Below are 7,690 nucleotides of genomic sequence, written 5' to 3'. Positions count from 1 at the left end.
TACGCCTGGATATGGCTTGGATGGGGCTGTGAGTTGGGGGAGGTGGAGTTTCAGGGAATCCTCTGGGCTGAGCTACCTCTGTTATCCAGTTTGATGACATCTCAGCTATGATGGTGCTGTGTCCGCCCACTGGGAGGTAGGAGGGCTCAACAGAACAGTGGATACTGCTGGCACTTCTGTACAGAGTGAGTCTCGCCTCGGCCCTCACACTGACAACTTAGTGTCCTGTAACTCCCTGGTGCCCCCTGCACAGCCAAACAGGCACTGGTGCTCAGAGCGCACAGGCCCATCACTGTGAAAGTCTACTCGTGGACATGGCCCCTTTAAGAGGTGTCTGCAGCTACTGGCTGCCACTCTCGCAGCCTCTGTCCTACTCAGCCACTTGGGACCAGGCAGCCTCGCATCCTCGCCCCATTCTACCTTCTGCCACTGCAGGGTGATTTCTTAGATTTCTCTCTTGTTGTATGGCTTGTTCATCTAGATCCCAGGCAATTTTTCCTTGCTGTTTGCTCCTTGTTTCTGTCACATCTTTGATGTGGTCACCAGAGGGATGAACAGAGCCTCTATCATCTATGCCATTTGCTTTTCCTGCTCTACCAATGAACATTTTAATGACTGCTCCACTAGTGCAAGTCAGAGATCATTGATGCTCTCTTTATCATCCTTGATGGGGTTTTCATTGCCAATTGATCAACAGTGATCTGCACCAAATTCTATTTTGAGCCTGGATAGATAGATAAATAATAGATAGATAGATAGATAGATAGATAGATAGATAGATAGATGTTCATCATCTCTTCCCTTCTCCACCTATTAAAAAGTTTTTAAAGTCACGTTTATCGAAGCATAATTCACATTCAGTAAAACTCATCCCACATTTGACTAATGCACAATCACTACCGTAATCAGGATATAGTTCCTCAAAACTCTCTTATGCCCCTCTATGACTAACTCATACCTAATCCTTAATTCATTGATCTGTCTCCTGTCAGAAGGATAAAATTTAATCAACATGATGTATTATGTAAAAATCTGTAAGCACTTAAAACCTGCTTTTTAAAAGGATACTTTGGAACATATAATCTTTAGAACAGTCAAAAGAATGAGATTTAAAAATGACCTTCGCAAATTAAAGCACAGTTGAAAAAGTTCTCCTAAGGTAGTTGTAGAATGGCTATTCTAGTTACTGTGTCAAGCTTTAGGCTTTGGCTGATTGGTAGAAAAACTACTTTAAATAATGGAACTAAATTCTATGGAAATTATCTATGGGACAGAGCAATGTTCTTATAGATATTTGATTTGGCACTTTTTCAAAATTCACCCCTGCTACCATCATGAAAGGGATATAGGAAGCAAAAAGCTCTTTTTTTTAATTATTAACAATTACATATTCAAATATATTTTATCTACTTGAAAATCTTATTTTAAGCACCATAATTTTGTCTTTCAAGTGCCAGCCTTGAAGTTTGTCAGCATCTTGAATTGAACTGAGCCAAGTAGGATGCTTTGGCTGGAAGAGCTCCCCATTTTTTTTTTCTTTGTTGACTTTACAATACCTCCTATTACTCTAGTCCAAGCCATGACAATATCTTATAACGGTCCATAGTGCTCTCATGATCTGAACTCCAGCTATCCCTCCACACTCCTCTCTGAACATGCTTCTCCTGTCTCATTCCTTTCTAATATAAATGTCATATTAAGAGACAAGTCAGATCCACCTGCCTCATCCTAAATACCACCTTCTAGCACTCTCTATCTCCTTACACTGCTATATTTTCTTTTATAGCACTTGTTTTCATCTGACATTGTATTAGACATGTATTTATTTATGTGCTATGTATTTATTTTTCATACTATATTGTACTGTATGTGAGATCAGTGTTTGTTTTATTCCATTCCTTATCCTCAATCCATACCTGATATACAGTAGGCACTCAAGACATATTTATCAGATGAATGAATGAATGATTGATAATTTCTTCGTGCTATCAGATATTTCATTGATGACCTTTGTCAGACGTATTTGTGGATTCTGTCTGAATCAATGCAAGCCGCAGCACTCTATATTGTTCAGAATTATCTTCTCTGAGTTAAATTTGGCATGAATTTAACACAAAAAGCAACATTCTGTTTTCTAAGTGGCCTGATTTCCTTTTGCATTAACATCCATTTTGGAGCTTCTATTGTGCTGTGAACTTTGCTCTTACAGAGTCTATTGTTTGGCTCGTACCAACATAGAATCCCTTGGAATTAAAACAAAAGGAGTTAACAGGGATATCATATCACCCCATTTTCCATGATTTCTTTTCCACTCTTGGCATCTAGATTCTCATGTATTCTCATAACCAATCTGATCTGGGGACTGTCATACACGTTGATCTTTCCATGATCTCTCTGCTACCCAGTGTTATCATTGTTCTCGGTTTAAACCACGGCTTTCAGAAGGAAGAGGACAAAGTCACCAGACTTAACTTATTCCTTGTAACTTCTTTGGTAGAATTTAGTGGGTGATACATAAGAATATTAGCATTTCTGTTGCTTTTAAATGTTTAAGTTATTTACATTAAAAAATATTTAGAAATAAAGCTCTGTAAAGGCACATCTACAAAGAAGTTATATCTACCTCTGCTCTATCATTTACCCAACATCTTACTCTTGTGCCTCTATGCAACATCTAGGAGATTGCCTAGAAGATTAATGGATAGGAGAAAAAAACATTATTATTTTATTTTAACCAGAAATATTTATGTTTTAAATTATTTGGCTAAGTCTGTGTGAATACTTCAGTGTTTTCATTTTTTTTCTTATTTTTGTGTATTTGATTAACCATGCTACATTACCAGAGAATAAACTTCATGAGGTCAAGAATTGTTTTTACTCTATATCTAAAATAGCTAGAATAGTTCCTGGTATATATTAGGTGCTTGATATATTAAATTCTTGGAAGAATTAAAATGTTATTTTCCTGCTTTTATGAGATGTCTTTATACTAATGTTTAGTTATACCAAACATAATCTACATAGACTTCTTTGCTTTTTTTTCCAGTGGGAAAATAATTTAACACTTTAAAAAGTATGCCCTTAATTGTAGAAGTTTTCACAAAGTATCTTGCTCTCCCTAATCATGTTTACAGGCTTTAAGAAGTGTGAAGTTTTCATCATTTCTGAAAATGTAAAAAAATTAGAATTTCACATATTCAGAATGCTTGTATTAGATCTAAGCATACCATTAATTAATTCCTTCCACCAATATTTATTGAGTTATATTTTATATTAAGTGCTGTCCTTGCCTTGAAGTCATTAACAGGTCTCCTCATTGATTTTATACTATGGTGGGAAAGGCAGACATTAAATGAGTGAATTTGATAGAGTTGAATGTTACAAATGAGCAATAACAACATGTTATAGGAACAAACATTCAACAGGGGTGACCTCCTTGAAGTTGTGATACTTAATTTGAAATGTGAAGGCTCAGTTGAACTTATCTAGCCTAAGGGTAGTAGTATGTTCATGGTACAGGAAGTAACAGTTTAGAGAGCTTGAGGGGATAGAAAACTTGGTATATTTCCATTTTTGAAACTAAACTGTCTGGCTGCGGCCCTGAGAACAAAGAGCGAAGTGGTATATGACGAGACCGGAGAGCTTGGCAAGACACAGACTGTGTAGATTTTAGAATAGTTTTTGATTCTGAACTTAGAGCCTAATAAGTCTTATTTTAAACAGGAGTCAACATGATCAGAATTGCTTGGAAAAGTCCTTCTAGCTGCAGTGTGGAAAATGGGGTTAAAATGACCTTGAAAGACAACTTAAGAGACATTTGAAATGTTTCAGATGTGAGACAATGGTGACTTGGACTAGGATAGCATTAATAGTCTAATAGAAAAGTCTACAGAAGAGTGGGTAATTTAGGAGATAGAATTGCCAGGTTCTGCTGATTGCTTGGATTTGGAAAGTGAAAGAGAGGGTGGAGTCAAGGATGACTGAATGCCTGCGTGGTGGGCACATATACTAAGATGAGAAACACTAAGCTGGCTAAACAGGAATGTAGTCAGCCACCTATTTGGTGTGATCTAAAAATTTGCAAAAACTTCCCCTTAAAATCTGCTACTTACATAGAAATTTATAGGATCAAAATAAAAAAGTTGGAAGGATTTTATAGGTGTATATTCCCACAACAGTACTGGGGGATGATTATTCAGTACCCACTCTATTTGAGGGAGCTGATTATTATGTTTTAGAGATACTAGTATTTGTCTCCACCAGTCTCCCTACCAAAAGAATCTGCTCCCTGTCCCTGCACTTGACTGAAGGCCTTGACTATAATGGTAACTAGTAGAACCAACCCAATCAGTACAACAAATTGGATCAGGTGGGAAACTGGACTCAAGAGAAGCGATAAAATCTTGTTGGAAAATTTGGAACTACAAGACCCAGAAATAACAGAGAGTTGCTGTTTGGGGCCCATAATGCAATGAGAACATAAAGAGCCACATGCAAGTTGAAATTATGGAGGCTCAGAAATTGGAAATTTCCAAGGGTCAATCTATTCTGCAAAGAGAAGAATGTAGCAGATTTAAAGAGAGAAGGATAGAAAAGAGGCCGTGGTTCCCCAGAGAAAGGGCTGGGAGAGGAGACGCCTGACAATAATTTTGGTTCCTTAGAAGCCTGACCACACTGCTTGCAGCTGAGTCCTAGGAGTGTCTCCTTATTTTTTTCTTTCTTTCAATAATCTACTTTAAAGAATTATGCTGGAGTGAGACTTTGTTCATTGCAACCATTTAATGCCTCAGATACTCTCATAACAAGCTAGTAACCTGATATTCAACCTATTTCATTCTGTCTAGATGTTCTAAGTGATCATATATTGTTGATTCTCATTTTTAATGGATCCAGTGGATACAGCTTTATTCTTACATTGAATTTATCTTTTTTTCCTGCATCTTATGTGGTTCTTGGGAACCATGCTGAGTAAGTCCAATTCCTCTATTAAATCACTGTTCATAGAAGATCATGAGGGTGCCTCCTCTCCAAGCCTATAATTTCCACATGAAACATTCATAATTGCAATAATTGTTCTTAATGTTATTTTATTTTCAGACTTTTCCCCTATTCTTTCATACTCTTATGGTTTGCTAATCCTTTTAGAATAAGGGGCTCAGAAAGAAAGGAAACTCTTCATATATGATTTGTTAAGCTTAGAGTAGCACTAGGCTATCACTATCTATTGTAAATTTGCAGTTAACTAAATCTCTTTTCAGGAAAATTCTGTACTTGAGCGTTTTTAATTTCTAGAAAAAAATGCCAGAAAAAATAATTCCTTTGGAATAAGACATTGTCAAGTGGTAAAATTAAAATACTCTTGTACAGCAGGTACTAACATTGTCAACAGCTACTCAAACTTTAGCTTATAGTCTTTCCAATGGGTCATCTGATATCTCCTATCGAAATGAAATGTAACACATTACATATTTTGTGAGAAGAAAGAGGATTCCTGAACCAGAACCCAGGCAGCAATTCATAGAAGTTGGGTGGGGATGAAGTTTTCAAAGTTAATGAGAATGCTGAGTGGATTGGGTGGATTTAGAAGAGTGATCAATATGAGTAAGGACAGTAAATAAGAGGCAAAAAGATATAAAAAAGCAGTTCAGTTATAGGTAGCAGTTATTTGCTGACAAGGCACTCTCCAGAGTTACATTGAGATAGTTGTCTTCTTAAGATTAGACAAGAGAGTGGAGGGGATGCAATTTCTGTACTTCTGATCATGGGCGGTTGCCCATGAACTCTGAAGGTGATTACAATGTAGGAGAAATCTTTAAAATGCCAGTGATTGGCTGTAGATCTATTGATCTCTGCAGCCAGGCCTCATAACCTGTTATGCCACCCTCAATAAATCAGATTAGGTAACATTTTAATATCTGATCCCCATAGCTCTTTATAGAAGAGAGTCAATGATTGATTGTTAAATTTATTTTCTTTTTGTTTATATGGGAAATTGAGAAGCAAATGTGAGAAGACTTTTTCCATAGTTATAGATGACGCCAGGGGCAGAACCAGGAATAGACACCCCTTTTTCATAAATGGTTCAATTTTCAGCCCTGCCAAGCCCTGCCAATTGCAAACTGATCCGGTGTGTGCTGGCAATATGTCCGCGCCCAGAAAGTGATCATGAGCCACACTTTCTGCTGAGAGGCATTAATGTGTCGGCATCTGGCAAAGGTTGCCTCTGCCAGTGGAAGGGCTGCCCGACTGTGGCTGAAGCTTAAGAAGACAGAGGTTTCTCACTGTCTTTCTGAGTCAGATTTGTTTAGGGGGAGAAGCACTTTGTGAAAATAAGAAACGAAAGTAAGACATACCTTCTCAGGTCTGTCTTAGAGACACTTTCTGGAGCTGCAGGTTCCATTTATCTTTCATAAGGTTACAATGCTTAATCTCAGCAGGGTTATCAGTTCTGTCATGTATTATAAATCCTCCAATCAAGGCAGTGGGAAACAGTGTTTCTATTTAATACCCAGAGAAATGGTGGAAGTCAGCGATTGATACCAACACAATGATGGGAAAAAGTGTCTAGAGGTGCTACTCACATAATCTCATTTTACAACATCTTGAAAATTCAATAGAAAGGACTGCACTAACAATACCATTACACACTGCTGATTATTGTTCTCAAATGTTCCTTAAGCTCTTAAAGCATAACTTAACAATAAAAATGCTCTATAAATACAACCCAGCAGTGTACGTAACTGTATTTTTTTCCTTTAAAAACAAAAGCACACAGTGTTAGTCACAAGTCATATAATTTTATTTAAGTAATTTCTTGGCTAAAAGTGCATTATCATTTTTTAAACATTATATAAATATAAATAAATAAGCTATTCTTTAACATCGAAAAGTTATTTCCAAATAATTTAGAAGAGGTGGAGAATATCGCGCTTTGGATTAACTACCCGTTTAATATGTAATCTTTATTGGGAGATATATTTTGCTTATCATGAGCTCTATCTTATTTGCAAAAGCATTCAGGGAAAAAAAAAAATTTCCTTGCAAAAAGCACATATAGTTTTAAACTTTTCTGCTATAAATGTGTCTTGGTTTTATCTTTTGTTATTACAACTTTTGGAATACGTATATTTTTCAAATGAGTTAAAAATTATAGGAAGTTACTACTATATCCTGTTCAAGAAACACACAAACAGCTGAGAGCCGTACATGCGAACTATGTTCCAGCTCTTGAAAACAGATTTAAAATTAGTTTAGAAAAATATATTTTGTACTTTTTGTTTCTGCTCACACCATAGAACAAGGGGGAATATATACCCATCAACATTATTGAGAAATACATACTCAACATTATTGAGTATTCTTATTTCCCTAAGAATACTATTTTATTCTGTAATGGAAAGAACTAACAAATTTTTACTTAATAACTTACTAAAATGTCTAACAATGTTAATTTTTTAGTTTAACAAGTTTCAATTTAAATTATTTTAATGCTATTTTAACACTGAACTGTAAAGTTAAGAACATTCCTAAAACAATTTTCAAAACCATTTGGGAAATCTGATTCCTTTTTAAAAATTCTTATTATGTCAAAACTCTATAAAGTGTAATATGGTACTCCTTAAAATTTGTTGACTTAAAAAAGTTAATGCAAATTAAAATTTTATAGCAATTTAAAAATAAAATCTACATA

This window comes from Pteropus alecto, unplaced genomic scaffold (assembly GCF_000325575.1).
Source record: "Pteropus alecto unplaced genomic scaffold, ASM32557v1 scaffold33, whole genome shotgun sequence".
NCBI lineage: Eukaryota > Metazoa > Chordata > Mammalia > Chiroptera > Pteropodidae > Pteropus > Pteropus alecto.
Note: the sequence above shows the minus strand (reverse complement) of the source record.